Below are 18,761 nucleotides of genomic sequence, written 5' to 3' on the forward strand. Positions count from 1 at the left end.
TCGATCCACGTGGTTCGTGTGAAATATACATTCTCATTATTTATCCAGGTGTCGTGTTCGATGTCACTCGGACAACTTCTGTCTTTCTCCGAACACCGCTTTATCTACAACTCTCAGCATGTCCTCCACATTCTACAGTATCCAGGTCGCCACAGCTCGCTCGCCGTGCTTCACTCGACTCGTTCGCTACCTTTGTCTCTCCATTCCCCACGATTACTTCCCTTACTCCGCACTCAGCGTCTTCGCACACAGCGACTTCGCACACAGCGTCTTACAAACTCTGTCTCTCAAACTCTCTCTCTCAAACTCTCCACACTTCAATTCTGCCTATTGACTCCAAGCTCTCCAAACTCAAAATCGCGCTCCAATTGCCGACCCCCCAATTTATCCCCGCTATCATTACGCCTTAATTAATTAGTCTGCGTCCCAACGGCACTCCGCGTGATCGTACACCTGCTTCTCGCCAGACTTCCAGACGCCTCTCTGGCCCCGGCAACAGCACCAAACAATCACAGCCGTCCTTGGCTCTCCCAGCTTAATTGTCCCAACATTACCTGCACTGTATTTGCCTTCTTTACAGGCTGACCCAACATGAACCCCAATGACATTGTCTACACCACAGGCTGACCCAACATAAACCGCACTGTCTCTGTTTCCATGCAATACGCACCTTTCTACTCCACTACACAGGCAAGAAGACTTCGTCATCACAAGTGATTCAAGCAAGACAATACCCACCATTTGTTGACAAACTAGTTGTCGTTTAGACGGACGCATGATCCGAGAAATAGGGAATTCCAATATTTACTCAGAAACATCCATGAAGAATAATCATAACCAAGATGCATTTGATCAAGGAAATGCAGTGATTGTCAGTAATGTTTAATTGAGGGTAGTGCCGAATCTTATCGCCAAATTTAATCGAAATTGTACTGCTAGTGTCATGCATGGTATGAAGCGTACAATTCGACTTCGTGCAGGGCTGGTCTACGGCCTATGTGAGACAATGGTTGATGGAAAAAAATATCACAAAACTGATTCACAAAATTTCATCAAGTAATCCACACCAGAGGGGCAGCACTATCCGACCTGCCCTACAACAGGAAGACAATTGGTCGTATAGTAGTCATAGCAATGTTATAAATGTTCATTTTACATGTTTTTAATGCTGACCCCTTGCATATCAACGTGATCGTTTACATTGTGTTTCCCTCCATAATATATATGTAATGCTCTCAATCACTCTTTGTGCGTGTCTTTTGTTTTTCTCATATTCATATTTCACCATACTTTCCTGCCAACTTCCATTATCGAATATTTCTCAATTCTATTGTGATAGCAAAGTTTAATTGAAATCACAAAATTGTTGTTAATTCACAAAAGAGCATCATTCTGTCAGAAGTGGGATTCGAACCCACGCCTCCAGGAGAGACTGCGACCTGAACGCAGCGCCTTAGACCGCTCGGCCATCCTGACTGTGGCATGGTGTCACAATAGGATAATTTTAATCCATTCTCAGCATCGATCCACGTGGTTCATGTGAAATATACATTCTCATTATTTATCCAGGTGTAGTGTTCGATTTCACTCGGACAACTTCTGTCTTTCTCCGAACACCGCTTTATCTACAACTCTCAGCATGTCCTCCCCATTCTACAGTATCCTGGTCGCCACGGCTCGCTCGCCGTGCTCAACTCGACTCGCTCGCCACCTTTGTCTCTCCATTCCCCGCGATTACTTCACTTACTCCGCACTCAGCGACTTCGCACCCAGCGTCTTCGCACACAGCGTCTTACAAACTCTCTCTCTCTCAAACTCTCTCTCTCAAACTCTCCACACTTCAATTCTGCCTGTTGACTCCAAGCTCTCCAAACTCAAAATCCCGCTCCAATTGCCGACCCCCCAATTTATCCCCGCTATCATTACGCCTTAATTAATTAGTCCGCGTCCCAATGGCACTCCGCGTGATCGTACACCTGCTTCTCGCCAGACTTCCAGACGCCTCTCCGGCCCCGGCAACAGCACCAAACAATCACAGCCGTCCTTGGCTCTCCCAGCTTAATTGTCCCAACATTACTTGCACTGTATTTGCCTTCGTTACAGGCTGACCCAACATGAACCCCAATGACATTGCCTTCACAACAGGCTGACCCAACATAAACCGCACTGTCTCTGTTTCCATGCAATACGCACCTTTCTACTCCAATACACAGGCAAGAAGACTTCCTAATCACAAGTGATTCAAGCAAGACAATACCTACCATTTTTTGACAAACTAGTTGTCGTTTAGACGGACACATGATCCGAGAAATAGGGAATTCCAATATTTACTCAGAAACATCTGTGAAGAATAATCATAGCCAAGATGCATTTCATCAAGGAAATGCAGTGATTATGAGTAATGTTTAATTGAGGGTAGTGCTGCATCTTATCGCCAAATTTATTCGAAATTGTACTGCTAGTGTCATGCATGGTATGAAGCGTACAATTCGACTTCGTGCAGGGCTGGCCTACGGCCTATGTGAGACAATGGTTCATGGAAAAATATATCACAGAACTGATTAACAAAATATCATCAAGTTACTTCATATCCACACCAGAAGGGCAGCACTATCTTACCTGACCTATTACAGGAAGACAATTGGTCGTATAGTAGTCATAGCCATGTTATAAATTTTCATTTCACATGTTTTTAATGCCAGTCCCTTGCATACCAACGTGATTTTTTGCATTGTGTTTCCCTCCATAATATATGTAATGCTCTCAATCTCTCTTTGTGCGTGTCTTTTGTTTCTCTCATATTTATATTTCACCATGCTTTCCTGCCAACTTCCATTATCGAATATTTCTCAATTCTATTGTGATAGCAAAGTTTAATTGAAATTACAAAATTGTTGTTAATTCACAAAAGAGCATCATTCTGTCAGAAGTGGGATTCGAACCCACACCTCCAGGGGAGACTGCGACCTGAACGCAGCGCCTTAGACCGCTCGGCCATCCTGACTGTGGCATGGTGTCACAATAGGATAATTTTAATCCATTCTCAGCAATCGATCCACGTGGTTCGTGTGAAATATACATTCTCATTATTTATCCAACCAAGACCACTTCCTCATCACCAGTGAATCAAGCAAGACAGTACCCACCATTATTGACAAACTAGTTGTCGTTTAGACGGACGCATGATCCTAGAAATAGGGAATTCTAATATTTACTCAGAAACATCCGTGAAGAATAATCATAACCAAGATGCATTTGATCAAGGAAATGCAGTGATTGTCAGTAATGTTTAATTGAGGGTAGTGCAGAATCTTATCGCCAAATTTAATCGAAATTGTACCGCTAGTGTCATGCATGGTATGAAGCGTACAATTCGACTTCGTGCAGGGCTGGTCTACGGCCTATGTGAGACAATGGTTCATGGAAAAATATATCACAGAACTGAGTGACAAAATATCATCAAGTTACTTCATATCCACACCAGAAGGGCAGCACTATCTTACCTGACCTATTACAGGAAGACAATTGGTCGTATAGTAGTCATAGCCATGTTATTAATTTTCATTTCACATGTTTTTAATGCCAGTCCCTTGCATACCAACGTGATTTTTTGCATTGTGTTTCCCTCCATAATATATGTAATGCTCTCAATCACTCTTTGCGCGTATCTTTTGTTTTTCTCATATTTATATTTCACCATACTTTCCTGCCAACTTCCATTATCGAATATTTCTCAATTCTATTTTGATTGCAAACTTTAATTTAAATCACAAAATTGTTGTTAATTCACAAAAGAGCATCATTCTGTCAGAAGTGCGATTCGAACCCACGCCTCCAGGGGAGACTGCGACCTGAACGCAGCGCCTTAGACCGCTCGGCCATCCTGACTGTGGCATGGTGTCACAATAGGATAATTTTAATCCATTCTCAGCAATCGATCCGCATGGTTCGTGTGAAATATACATTCTCATTATTTATCCAGGTGTAGTGTTCGATTTCACTCGGACAACTTGCTGGCCATTGTTTAAATAACACTTACTTCTTATGGAGAGGGGATTTCTTTAAACAAAAGGAAGGAGTAGCAATGGGTTCTCCTTTATCCCCTGCTATAGCAAATTTGTACATGGAAAACTTTGAAATAAGAGCACTTGCCTCGAGCACATTAAACCATCCTTTTGGTTTAGATATGTGGATGACACTTTGGTTGTCTGGCCACATGGTAAAGATACACTTAATGATTTTCTAAATCATCTCAATGCACAAAACCCGGCCATCCAGTTAACCATGGAAATGGAGGTGAATAACACACTCCCATTCCTAGGTATTTTGCTTGGACATGGACTAAACGGTAAAATAACACACAGCGTTTATAGAAAGCAAACGAACACTGATGCCTATCGGAATGCAGAATCACATCATCATCCAGCTCAGAAATCCTCTCTTATCAAGACGCTCATACATCGGGCTAAAAAAGTGTCAGATGGTGAGTGTCTAGTGAGAGAGATTAAACACGTTAAAGATGCACTACAACAGAATGGCTACAATAATGCTCAAATTAACAGAGCACTGAATGCCAAATCACGATCGCAAAGCAATACTGCTGAAAGCGACCAGATTGTTAAAACAATAAAAATTCCATATATCTCAGGAGTAACTGACAAATTAGCCCGTGATTTGCAAAAGCAAAACATTACAGTAAGATTTGGTACAGTACACAAAATTCAAAAACTAGTATCTTGCACTAAAGACGCATTACCTAAACTATCAACAGAAGGTGTATATCGGATTAATTGTTCATGTGGCAGCTGCTACATTGGGCAGACGGGACGTAACATCAGCGTAAGACTAAAAGAACATCAGAGAAATATTAAATTATCTCAAACACAACTGTCGGCAGTGGCAGAACATGCTTGTCAACAAGGACACTCAATTGATTTTGACAATGTTGCAGTGGTGTGTAAAACTAATTATTACTGACAAAGACTAATTAGAGAATCCATTGAAATTGAGAGGAACAAGAATAACTTTAATCGCCTGACAGCTACAGGCTTAGTGCGGCCTGGAAGCTAATTATTAAATAATACACATTACATTTTGATTTAAAGAATTACTAATCTACAACTCATTACTAATCATAACCAATGACTGATTACTAATCGATTATATAATTACAATACCCCCCCCTCCGCCTCTTATCACTGCACCTGAAATGAGTTAAGTGATGACGTCACCCTGCTGCTCTATATAAAACCGGGAGCAAGCGAGGGCTTTACCATTCTGTCGAATTGCCCGATGATGCTGGATGTATTTACCAGCGAAACGTCGTACTCAAACTGTAAATGTGGATTCACTCTTCAACACACCGGTGGGCTAAAGTAGGGAATTATTTGTCTTTTGTCAACGTGACACTTTTTTGCTGATTGGCCGTGTCGGGTGGTGGAGGGTTACGACACATTTATAAATAAACGCGATCTAACCCAAAAACCTTTATTATGAAAATTTCCTTTTACATGTTTTTAATGCTGACCCCTTGCATACCAACGTGATTTTTTGCATTGTGTTTCCCTCCATATGATATATGTAATGCTCTCAATCACTCTTTGTGCGTGACTTTTGTTTTTCTCATTTATATTTCACCATACTTTCCTGCAAACTTCCATTATCGAATATTTCTCAATTTTGTTGTGATAGCAAAGTTTAATTGTAATCACAAACACAAAATTGTTGTTAATTCACAAAGGAGCATCATTCTGTCAGAAGTGGGATTCGAACCCACGCCTCCAGGGGAGATTGCGACTTGAACGCAGCGCCTTAGACCGCTCGGCCATCCTGACTATGGCATGGTGTCACATTAGGATAATTTTAATCCATTCTCAGCAATCGATCCACGTGGTTCGTGTGAAATATACATTCTCATTATTTATCCAGCCAAGACCACTTCCTCGTCACCAGTGAATCAAGCAAGACAGTACCCACCATTATTGACAAACTAGTTGTCGTTTAGACGGACGCATGATCCTAGAAATAGGGAATTCCAATATTTACTCAGAAACATCCGTGAAGAATAATCATAGCCAAGATGCATTTCATCAAGGAAATGCAGTGATTACTAGTAATGTTTAATTGAGGGTAGTGCTGCATCTTATCGCCAAATTTTATCGAAATTGTACTGCTAGTGTCATGCATGGTATGAAGCGTACAATTCGACTTCGTGCAGGGCTGGTCTACGGCCTATATGAGACAATGGTTCATGGAAAAATATATCACAGAACTGATTCACAAAATTTCATCAAGTTACTTCATATCCACACCAGAGGGGCAGCACTATCCGACCAGCCCTACAACAGGAAGACAATTGGTCGTATAGTAGTCATAGCAGTGTTATAAATGTTCATTTTACATGTTTTTAATGCTGACCCCTTGCATAACAACGTGATTGTTTACATTGTGTTTCCCTCCATAATATATATGTAATGCTCTCAATCACTCCTTGTGCGTGTCTTTTGTTTTTCTCAAATTTATATTTCACCATACTTTCCTGCCAACTTCCATCACCGAATATTTCTCAATTCTATTGTGATAGCAAAGTTTAATTGAAATCACAAAATTGTTGTTAATTTACAAAAGAGCATCATTCTGTCAGAAGTGGGATTCGAACCCACGCCTCCGTGGGAGAATGCGACCTGAACGCAGCGCCTTAGACCGCTCGGCCAACCTGACTGTGGCATGGTGTCACAATAGGATAATTTTAATCCATTCTCAGCAATCGATCCACGTGGTTCGTGTGAAATATACATTCTCATTATTTATCCAGCCAAGACCACTTCCTCATCACCAGTGAATCAAGCAAGACAGTACCCACCATTATTGACAAACTAGTTGTCGTTTAGACGGACGCATGATCCTAGAAATAGGGAATTCCAATATTTACTCAGAAACATCCGTGAAGAATAATCATAACCAAGATGCATTTGATCAAGAAAATGCAGTGATTGTCAGTAATGTTTAATTGAGGGTAGTGCCGAATCTTATCGCCAAATTTAATCGAAATTGTACCGCTAGTGTCATGCATGGTATGAAGCGTACAATTCGACTTCGTGCAGGGCTGGTCTACGGCCTATGTGAGACAATGGTTCATGGAAAAATATATCACAGAACTGAGTGACAAAATATCATCAAGTTACTTCATATCCACACCAGAAGGGCAGCACTATCCTACCTGCCCTACAACAGGAAGACAATTATGAGACCTCCTTTGCCAGTAACAAGATATAGTAATAGGTTTTACCCTTTTAACTGGCACAAAAAACTGACACCTTTATTCAAGGCATCATGTCTGCAATAACCGCAACACAAGGAGTCAAAATGCAAACAAAAAGACAACTCTGATAATAGGACAGTGCATATTATTCGATCCAACTTCCATTATTGAATATTTCTCAATTTTATAGTGATAGCAAAGTTTAATTGAAATCACAAAATTGTTGTTAATTCACAAAAGAGCATCATTCTGTCAGAAGTGGGATGCGAACCCACGCCTCCAGGGGAGACTGCGACCCGAACGCAGCGCCTTAGACCGCTCGGCCATCCTGACTGTGGCATGGTTTCACAATAGGATAATTTCAATCCATTCTCAGCAATCGATCCACGTGGTTCGTGTGAAATATACATTCTCATTATTTATCCGGTCAAGACCACTTCCTCATCACCAGTGAATCAAGCAAGACAGTACCAACCATTATTGACAAACTAGTTGTCGTTTAGACGGACGCATGATCCTAGATATAGGGAATTCCAATATTTACTCAGAAACATCCGTGAATATTAATCATAACCAAGATGCATTTGATCAAGAAAATGCAGTGACTGTAGTAATGTTTAATTGAGGGTATTGCTGAGTCATATCTCCAAATTGAATCGAAATTGTACCGCTAGTGTCATGCATGGTATGAAGCGTACAATTCGACTTCGTGCAGGGCTGGTCTACGGCCTATGTGAGACAATGGTTCATGGAAAAATATATCACAGAACTGATTCACAAAATATCATCAAGTTACTTCATATCCACACCAGAGGGGCAGCACTATCCGACCTGCCCTACAACAAGAAGACAATTGGTTGTAATGCAGTCATAGCAGTGTTATTAATTTTCATTTTACATGTTTTTAATGCCGACCCCTTGCATACCAACGTGATTTTTTGCATTGTGTTTCCCTCCATAATATATATGTAATGCTCTCACTCACTCTTTGTGCGTGACATTTGTTTTTCTCATATTTATATTTCACCATACTTTCCTGCCAACTGCCATTATCGAATATTTCTCAATTCTATTGTGATAGCAACGTTTAATTGAAATCACAACATTGTTGTTAATTCACAAAAGAGCATCATTCTGTGAGAAGTCGGATTCGAACCCACGCCTCCAGGTGAGACTGCGACCTGAACGCAGCGCCTTAAACCGCTCGGCCATCCTGACTGTGGCATGGTGTCACAATAGGATAATTTTAATCCATTCTCAGCAATCGATCCACGTGGTTCGTGTGAAATATACATTCTCATTATTTATCCAGTCAAGACCACTTCCTCATCACCAGTGAATCAAGCAAGACAGTACCCACCATTATTGACAAACTAGTTGTCGTTTAGACGGACGCATGATCCTAGAAATAGGGAATTCCAATATTTACTCAGAAACATCCGTGAAGAATAATCATAACCAAGATGCATTTGATCAAGGCAATGCAGTGATTTTCAGTAATGTTTAATTGAGGGTAGTGCCGAATCTTATCGCCAAATTTAATCGAAATTGTACTGCTAGTGTCATGCATGGTATGAAGCGTACAATTCGACTTCGTGCAGGGCTGGTCTACGGCCTATGTGAGACAATGGTTCATGGCAAAATATATCACAGAACTGATTAACAAAATATCATCAAGTTACTTCATATCCTCACCAGAGGGGCAGCACTATCTTACCTGCCCTATAACAGGAAGACAATTGGTCGTATAGTAGTCATAGCAGTGTTATTCATTTTCATTTTACATGTTTTTAATGCCGACCCCTTGCATGCCAACGTGATTTTTTGCATTGTGTTTCCCTCCATAATATATATGTAATGCTCTCACTCACTCTTTGTGCGTGACATTTGTTTTTCTCATATTTATATTTCACCATACTTTCCTGCCAACTGCCATTATCGAATATTTCTCAATTCTATTGTGATAGCAACGTTTAATTGAAATCACAACATTGTTGTTAATTCACAAAAGAGCATCATTCTGTGAGAAGTCGGATTCGAACCCACGCCTCCAGGTGAGACTGCGACCTGAACGCAGCGCCTTAAACCGCTCGGCCATCCTGACTGTGGCATGGTGTCACAATAGGATAATTTTAATCCATTCTCAGCAATCGATCCACGTGGTTCGTGTGAAATATACATTCTCATTATTTATCCAGTCAAGACCACTTCCTCATCACCAGTGAATCAAGCAAGACAGTACCCACCATTATTGACAAACTAGTTGTCGTTTAGACGGACGCATGATCCTAGAAATAGGGAATTCCAATATTTACTCAGAAACATCCGTGAAGAATAATCATAACCAAGATGCATTTGATCAAGGCAATGCAGTGATTTTCAGTAATGTTTAATTGAGGGTAGTGCCGAATCTTATCGCCAAATTTAATCGAAATTGTACTGCTAGTGTCATGCATGGTATGAAGCGTACAATTCGACTTCGTGCAGGGCTGGTCTACGGCCTATGTGAGACAATGGTTCATGGCAAAATATATCACAGAACTGATTAACAAAATATCATCAAGTTACTTCATATCCTCACCAGAGGGGCAGCACTATCTTACCTGCCCTATAACAGGAAGACAATTGGTCGTATAGTAGTCATAGCAGTGTTATTCATTTTCATTTTACATGTTTTTAATGCCGACCCCTTGCATGCCAACGTGATTTTTTGCATTGTGTTTCCCTCCATAATATATATGTAATGCTCTCACTCACTCTTTGTGCGTGACATTTGTTTTTCTCATATTTATATTTCACCATACTTTCCTGCCAACTGCCATTATCGAATATTTCTCAATTCTATTGTGATAGCAACGTTTAATTGAAATCACAACATTGTTGTTAATTCACAAAAGAGCATCATTCTGTGAGAAGTCGGATTCGAACCCACGCCTCCAGGTGAGACTGCGACCTGAACGCAGCGCCTTAGACCGCTCGGCCATCCTGACTGTGGCATGGTGTCACAATAGGATAATTTTAATCCATTCTCAGCAATCGATCCACGTGGTTCGTGTGAAATATACATTCTCATTATTTATCCACCCAAGACCACTTCCTCATCACCAGTGAATCAAGCAAGACAGTACCCACCATTATTGACAAACTAGTTGTCGTTTAGACGGACGCATGATCCTAGAAATAGGGAATTCCAATATTTACTCAGAAACATCCGTGAAGAATAATCATAACCAAGATGCATTTGATCAAGAAAATGCAGTGATTGTCAGTAATGTTTAATTGAGGGTAGTGCCGAATCTTATCGCCAAATTTAATCGAAATTGTACCGCTAGTGTCATGCATGGTATGAAGCGTACAATTCGACTTCGTGCAGGGCTGGTCTACGGCCTATGTGAGACAATGGTTCATGGAAAAATATATCACAGAACTGAGTGACAAAATATCATCAAGTTACTTCATATCCACACCAGAAGGGCAGCACTATCCTACCTGCCCTACAACAGGAAGACAATTATGAGACCTCCTTTGCCAGTAACAAGATATAGTAATAGGTTTTACCCTTTTAACTGGCACAAAAAACTGACACCTTTATTCAAGGCATCATGTCTGCAATAACCGCAACACAAGGAGTCAAAATGCAAACAAAAAGACAACTCTGATAATAGGACAGTGCATATTATTCGATCCAACTTCCATTATTGAATATTTCTCAATTTTATAGTGATAGCAAAGTTTAATTGAAATCACAAAATTGTTGTTAATTCACAAAAGAGCATCATTCTGTCAGAAGTGGGATTCGGACCCACGCCTTCCAGGGGAGACTGCGATCGCAACGCAGCGCCTTAGATCGCTCGGCCATCCTGACTGTGGCATGGTCACACTAGAGGATCATTTTAATCTATTCTCAGCAATCGATCCATGTGGTTCATGTGAAATATACATTCTCATTATTTAACCAGGCAAGAACACTTCCTCATCACAAGTGAATCAAGCAAGACAGTACCCACCATTTGTTGACAAACTAGTTGTCGTTTAGACGGACGCATAATCCTAGAAATTGGGAATTCTAATATTTACTCAGAAACATCCGTGAAGAATAATCAAAACCAAAATGCATTTGATCAAGGAAATGCAGTGATTGTTACTAATGTTTAATTGAGGGTATTGCTGAATCTTATCGCCAAATTGAATCGAAATTGTACTGCTGGTGTCATGCATGGTATGAACTACATTTGGACTTCGTACAGGGTTGGTCGACGCCCTATGTGAGACAATGGTTCATGGAAAAATATATCACAGAACTGATTCACAAAATATCATCAAGTTACTTCATATCCACACCAGAGGGGCAGCACTATCTGACCTGCTCTACAACAGGAAGACAATTGGTTGTATAGCAGTCATAGCAATGTTATTAATTTTCATTTTACATGTTTTTAATGCCGACCCCTTGCATACCAACGTGATTTTTGTGCAATGTGTTTCCCTCCATAATATATATGTAATGCTCTCAATCACTCTTTGTGCATGACTTTTGTTTTTCTCATATTTATATTTCGAGATACTTTCCTGCCAACTTCCATTTTCGAATATTTCTCAATTCTATTGTGATCGCTAAGTTTAATTGAAATCACAAAATTGTTGTTAATTCACAAAAGAGCATCATTCTGTCAGAAGTGGGATGCGAACCCACGCCTCCAGGTGAGACTGTGACCTGAACGCAGCGCCTTCGACCGCTCAGCCATCCTGCCTGTGGTGATTGGTGATTATTTATCCAGGGGAGAACACTTCCTCATCACAAGTGATTCAATCAATACATTACCAACCATTTTTTCACATCCTCGTTGTCTTTCTTTAAAGCTTTTGTGACTGCAGGAATTCATGTTCTTTTAGTCTTTTGGTAAAGTCACGTAGATAGGTTCAAAAAAAATTACAAAAATAAAAAACTATGACGTTTCGATCGCAACGCAAGCGGTCGTTATTAGGCTGAAAAAAGGAGAGGAAAGCTGCTGAGGCAGACAGTTTTTTTGAAATGGGTTTTGCCCAAGCGTCATAAACGAAGTGGGTGGAGCTATTGATGTTAATGTGAGAGAAATGAGCATGTTAATGGGAGATCAGAGGACGACCTCCTCAACGAGCATGCTATGTTAATGTGAGAGAAATTAGCATGCAATGTAAGATCGCCAAGCCGCAGCCACATCGGCACATGAGGTGGCTGAGAAATTTCACCTGTTAATGTAAAACCAGAGAGCCACAAATAACAACTAACATCGGAAGGTAGGTTGGAAACATCACAGCCAGTTGTGACTTAAAATGGTTAATAACGTCCTAACATTTAACCTCTGGGTAAATGCATAACATAGGCCCTTGAATCAAGGGGGGGAAAGTGTCCCAACCCAAATTGACCATTCCATATCATAACTAAACTCTTTCGTGGGCTACCCTATTAAAGGTGTACATTCTTAGGCAAGCAATACACAACATCATTAGCCATGCATTTACAACAAGCCGTCAATATGTATGTGTGGTCAAGCAACACATTTGACCCGGTAACATTCCTTCTCGGCGCCTCTCTCGATGACTCCATCGTTCCCCTTCATCACGGCCATCTTCAGTATTTCACGAAGAGGATGCTCCCCTCCCTGGCATTCATCACAACGCCCCAGGACCTGGCCTTTTTGAGCCTGAATGACCTCATGGGCCGGTAGTTCTCTACATGGTTTAAGGCGACTCGGAGGAACCATCCATCGCCGGCGTCCCATTTGGATGTGAACACTTTGCGGATGGAGGATTTTGACAATTTCCACTGGGCCTTGCCAAGGACGGTGTAGTTTGGCTGATGTGCCATCCCAGACGTGGGGAAAGTGTAACCAGGCTGGGTCGCCCTGTTGAAAGGGTACAGGCGTCTCCATTTGATTCCGCAACCGTTCGTTTGCTGTTTGAGATCTGCCCGACTCCGCTATTGCGGCTTCGTGATCTTCATGGAGCCTTTCTAGTGGCCGCCTGAGAGAGGCTGGCAATGAAACAGCTTCAGCAGGGGGAGCTGCCAGTTGGTCCTCAATAGGTGGCTCAGGGTCTCTCCTGCACATCAAAAAGGGAGAGAGCCCAGTCGATGCATGTGGTGCTCTGCTATTTGCCCATATGACCCCTGGGATGTGCATGTCCCAGTCCGTCTGATCATCATTTACAACATGGCACAACATTGCGGACAGCGTGCGGTTAAGTCTCTCTTCTTGTCCATCACACTGCAGGTGGTTGGTGACGTTCAAACTTTCTTACACAGACATCTCGCAACAGTTTAGCAGACAAATTCCGACCCTGGTCTGTGAGCAGTTTCTCAGGGGAACCCTTGTCCAAAACATAGCCATGGAGAAGGGCTTCTGCTATGTTATCGGCCATGCGACAGGCCAGCGTGTGCAATACATTCTATCCCCACGAGCAAATATTTAATTCCCCTTGCTGTTTTAGGAAATAAACCCAGGATATCCATGCTACTAGCTCGTTTACCCTCGCCATGTGATGAATGGCGACCCCTTTTGACCATTTTGAGCATATTCAGCTGCCTGTGCAGCGAATGACTGTATAGTTTCATCCTCTTTTTGCAATCGGATTCATTTGGTCCTTGTCAACCCGAGATCATGATCTGTGGGCGGTACATCATTTTTGATCATTGCTGCGTTTATCGACATCGCCTATCTCGGCGAGTCAGGGAGAGTCGGTTTACACCGTGCTGCTTCCGTAGCACATGCACATGGGGCTTTGCATGGCAATTTTGACAAGGCGTATGCATTACAATGATGAGTACCCTTCCTATGTGTCACATCGTAAGAGTACTCCTGGAGTTTTTCGATCCACCTTGCCATTTGTCCCAAGGGTTTATCCATTTTAATTGAGAATTGTAGTGCCCCATGATCGGTCCACACGGTAAACCGGTGGCTGGATAGGTAGGGCCGAAACAATGTAACAAAATTAACTATATTCTTGGTTCTTTTGGTAAAGACACGTTGAAGGGAAACAATAAAATAAAAAAGTATATAAAACAATAAAATTCTCACGACGTTTCGACTGTAACACAAACAGTCATCATCAGGTGTGAAAACCAACGGCAAGAAACATTTGAAAGAAGTGGCGGTTTGTAATATTTATTTATTTTTAAACGTTAGCACCACGGATAGCGATTTGACAGTTCATCTATGTTCGGAAAAAAGAGGAGTGGGGAGAAGAAAAAATAATGTATGCTGTCTGAAAGCCACCGTAAGCGTGAACAATCAATTAAGACCCGAAATGGTTTATCAAATCCTTCCAATGATTGCTAAGCCAGAATCCATCTTCTCGGTTGAAATTGTCTCTGTGTTTGTATATGTGGAGAGCCTCATGAACGAATCTCTCATGGTAGCCCAATGGCTTGCAAAGAACCTCTGTCTTGGAGAAGTCAATGTCATGTGAGCCTACTGAATTATAACAGTGATCTGCCACGGCCGAGGTGTTGGTCCTACCGTGTTTAAGGTCTGCTTTGTGTTCACGAATGCGGTCCGAGACATGTCGTTTGGTTTCTCCAATGTAACTACTACCACAGAGGCAACTTAGTTTGTAGACACCAAGGTACTGTATGTCCGGAATCACATCTTTTACAGATGGAACCAGATCACGGATTTTATGTAATGTGTTGAAACGGACCTGGAACTTGTGTTTATTCAAGATTTTGGAGATCTTTTTTGTGATCCCCGGAGGAATTTAGTGAACCACATTGAAGTTTGTTCGCTCTCTGGTACAATCGGCAAAGTAATGCCACTTTGATGGAGGAGAGTTCGCAGCCGCTCTGCCACTAGCGTGTCCTGGGCCATCTTATCCATCCTCAGGAATGCCACATCTGAAAGCGCTAGCAAGGCGCTTCTATAAGCCATCGGCGGCACGCTTTCTCCGTTTCTCCGGGCCGAAAATCGCTGCTTTGCGCTGGACGGAGGACAGAAAATCTCGACCATCCCTTCACAAGCTTGTTGGAGTGTGGTGCGTTGATTTTCCGGGATTGTAAAGAAGGCCATTAGCGCTCCGTCATCCAACACCGTAGGCAGTGCTTGTAGTGCTTCGGCTGCTTCAAATCTTTTGATGAACACCGTCCATTCGCCTCCCATTGCCATAGATTATTTGAAGGGTCCCAGCCTTCTCGTCTTCTCCTTCACGGTGGTTGAGGTCTGTTGCACAGCTTGCAATTGCGGTTGAGCAAATTGATCAGTTCCCACCTGCTGCTGGATGGTGGGAAGCGGCAGCTGCTAGCCTTTGGCGTTTTCTCCTCGCCGCGTGGTCAATGGCGGAAGCGTCTCCATCTCCAGCTATGCAGAACCTGCTTCGTCTTCCTATCTCTTTACCATCGCCATCACCAGTCGATCCACCAATGAGGCAAGGTGGTCCAGTCTGTCTGGCAGCTGCCGCCAATTTTTTTTATCCAGCGATGCTGGTTCTTGGGTCTTTGGCGGGGCCTCCACCTCCGTCAGGAACTTGGCTAGCAACAGGGTCTGGCTCTCGCTCCCGCCATTTTATGGGTCTCAAAAACCCGAGGCGCTTGGAGTTGACAGCTCATCTTCATGAGGAACTCCTCTGCGGGTCTTCCTCCTTAGACTTGTTAACGGAATCCCACTTCTGCAACCAATGTAAAGAAGCTCCTTCGCAGGTTCCATTTTCTAGACGATTTATTTTACAGTAACATATTTACAAGGAGGAAATATGACTAACACGTTCACAAAGCTATGCCTATCTGCAGACCTGGTGGTTCCCACCAGATTGATCTCGAACAGTCCTTCTTGATGGTTTCCACCATGTAGAACTCGAATAGTTGTCCCGATGGTTTCCACGATGTCAATCTCCAACAATTGGCCCCGATGTCGTCCATCTGCAGTCGTCCTTCAGTCCCCGAGCCAGCACCCCAATTGCAGGCCTCGCTCCCCCTTACAGTGAGGGAAAAAAAGTATTTGATCCCCTGCTGATTTCGTACGTTTGCCCACTGACAAAGAAATGATCAGTCTATAATTTTAATGGTAGGTTTATTTGAACAGTGAGAGACAACAACAAAAATCCAGAAAAACGCATGTCAAAAATTTTATAAATTGATTTGCATTTTAATGAGGGAAATAAGTATTTGACCCCTTTGCAAAACATGACTTAGTACTTAGTGGCAAAACCCTTGTTGGCAATCACAGAGGTCAGACGTTTCTTGTAGTTGGCCACCAGGTTTGCACACATCTCAGGAAGGATTTTGTCCCACTCCTCTTTGCAGATGTTCTCCAAGTCATTAAGGTTTCGAGGCTGACGTTTGGCAACTCGAACCTTCAGCTCCCTCCACATAGGATTAAGGTCTGGAGACTGGCTAGGCCAATCCAAGACCTTCATGTGCTTCTTCTTGAGCCACTTCTTTGTTGACTTGGCCGTGTGTTTTGGGTCATTGTCATGCTGGAATACTCATCCACGACCCATTTTCAATGCCCTGCCTGAGGGAAGGAGGTTCTCACCAAAGATTTGATGGTACATGCCCCATCCATCGTCCCTTTGATGCGGTGAAGTTGTCCTGTCCCCTTCGCAGAAAAAACACCCCCAAAGCATAATGTTTCCACCTCCATGTTTGACGGTGGGGATGGTGTTCTTGGAGTCATAGGCAGCATTTCTCCTCCTCCAAACACGGCGAGTTGAGTTGATGCCAAAGAGCTCTATTTTGGTCTCATCTGACCACAATACTTTCACCCAGTTGTCCTCTGAATCATTCAGATGTTCATTGGCAAACTTCAGACGGGCATGTATATGTGCTTTCTTGAGCAGGGGGACCTTGTGGGCGCTGCAAGATTTCAGTCCTTCACGGCGTAGTGTGTTACCAATTGTTTTCTTGGTGACTATGGTCCCAGCTGCCTTGAGATCATTGACAAGATCCTCCCGTGTAGTTCTGGGCTGATTCCTCACCGTTCTCATGATCATTGCAACTCCACGAGGTGAGATCTTGCATGGAGCCCCAGGCCGAGGGAGATTGACAGTTATTTTGTGTTTCTTCCATTTGCGAATAATCGCACCAATTGTTGTCACCTTCTCACCAAGCTGCTTGGCATTGGTCTTGTAGCCCATTCCAGCCTTGTGTAGGTCTACAATCTTGTCCCTGACATCCTTGGCGAGCTCTTGGTCTTGGCCATGGTGGAGAGTTTGGAATCTGATTGATTGATTGCTTCTGTGGACAGGTGTCTTTTATACAGGTAACAAGCTGAGATTAGGAGCACTCCCTTTAAGAGTGTGCTCCTAATCTCAGCCCATTACCTGTATAAAATGCACCTGGGAGCTAGAAATCTTTCTGATTGAGAGGGGGTCAAATACTTATTTCCCTAATTAAAATGCAAATCAATTTATAACATTTTTGACAAGCGTTTTTCTGTATTTTTGTTGTTGTTGTTCTGTCTCTCACTGTTCAAATAAACCTACCATTAAAATTATAGACTGGTCATTTCTTTGTCAGTGGGCAAACGTACAAAATCAGCAGGGGATCAAATACTTTTTTCCCTCACTGTATATACCCGCTCGGCCACACTGGTAATTTGCAGCACTTTCCCCCTGTTGATTCTTCCAACAGACTTTACCGTCTTCTACTTCCCTTCTCGAACCTTCCCTCGTACAGCACCCTGCCCCTGTTTGCACCCATCTCCACTAACCCCACTATAACCTTTGCATCTACAGTATCCTACACAGGAATGACTGACCCAGTTCGCAGCTTGCAAAACCAATGAGAACCTTTGCCTCTGGAAAAGCCCTTTTTCTGTCATTTTCGTTCCCTTCACCTTGAACCATTGCTGCATTTATCTAGGTGCCCCATTCATATTCCTCAGGAAGTCCCTTACCTCTTATTAATATGTAAACGGGCTCACTTTTGTCCTTTAAACTCCCCCACCCTTAACAGTCGATGCCTTGATCTCGGTGAACCATTCATATTCAACTGGAGGTATTCCCACGCTAAAATTACTATGCTTATGAACCTGCATTCTTCAGTTACTTTGATGCCAGACTCATCATCCCTTTATTCGTTACAGCATTGTCTCCCTCACTTTGCTGCCAGATGTGGCATCCATTTAACTTTTTATTATAGGGATTAAGCTTTCATCATCCCGTCATATATGATGTTTGTCAATTCCCCCCCAACCCCTCATAAACCCAAACCGTTATCGCCCACTAGGCAGGCTAGGGATAGCTGGTTAAATTTCCAAGTTTCTGATGTGTTTGCCAAGGCAAGCTTGTGTGTGTGTATTCAATGTGTAGTGTGGAGTGGTAGTGTCGCAGTTAGGGGCTGCACTACGAACCAGACATCCTGAGTTCGATTCTCCTTCATGGCTACCACCAGTGATGATTATTTGAACCGGTCATGGGCCTCCCCGAGGTCGACTTAGCCTCAAATAAGTACCTGGTGTCATGTGTAAATATTGCCACTGGGGAGACAAAAGCGGCTTGGGTGTGGTGCTGGCCACTTACTGCCTTGTAT

The 18,761-nt window shown here is 42.6% G+C and overlaps 5 non-coding genes across 5 annotated transcripts; all 5 read right to left on the reverse strand.

Annotated features, from left to right (window-relative positions):
• Window positions 1–1,393: 1,393 nt before the first annotated feature.
• On the reverse strand, window positions 1,394–1,476 carry TRNAL-CAG (transfer RNA leucine (anticodon CAG)). The gene has a single exon. It is a non-coding gene; the product is annotated as a tRNA-Leu (tRNA).
• A 1,445-nt stretch (window positions 1,477–2,921) lies between these two features.
• Window positions 2,922–3,004, reverse strand: TRNAL-CAG (transfer RNA leucine (anticodon CAG)). Its single transcript has one exon. It is a non-coding gene; the product is annotated as a tRNA-Leu (tRNA).
• A 2,747-nt stretch (window positions 3,005–5,751) lies between these two features.
• Window positions 5,752–5,834, reverse strand: TRNAL-CAA (transfer RNA leucine (anticodon CAA)). The gene has a single exon. It is a non-coding gene; the product is annotated as a tRNA-Leu (tRNA).
• Window positions 5,835–7,511: 1,677 nt separating this feature from the next.
• On the reverse strand, window positions 7,512–7,594 carry TRNAP-CGG (transfer RNA proline (anticodon CGG)). The gene has a single exon. It is a non-coding gene; the product is annotated as a tRNA-Pro (tRNA).
• Window positions 7,595–11,042: 3,448 nt separating this feature from the next.
• Window positions 11,043–11,126, reverse strand: TRNAR-GCG (transfer RNA arginine (anticodon GCG)). The gene has a single exon. It is a non-coding gene; the product is annotated as a tRNA-Arg (tRNA).
• Window positions 11,127–18,761: the final 7,635 nt, after the last annotated feature.

This window comes from Petromyzon marinus, chromosome 35, assembly GCF_048934315.1.
Source record: "Petromyzon marinus isolate PM22_M1 ecotype Great Lakes invasive population chromosome 35, UKy_Petmar_22M1.pri1.0, whole genome shotgun sequence".
In the NCBI taxonomy this organism is placed as follows: domain Eukaryota; kingdom Metazoa; phylum Chordata; class Hyperoartia; order Petromyzontiformes; family Petromyzontidae; genus Petromyzon; species Petromyzon marinus.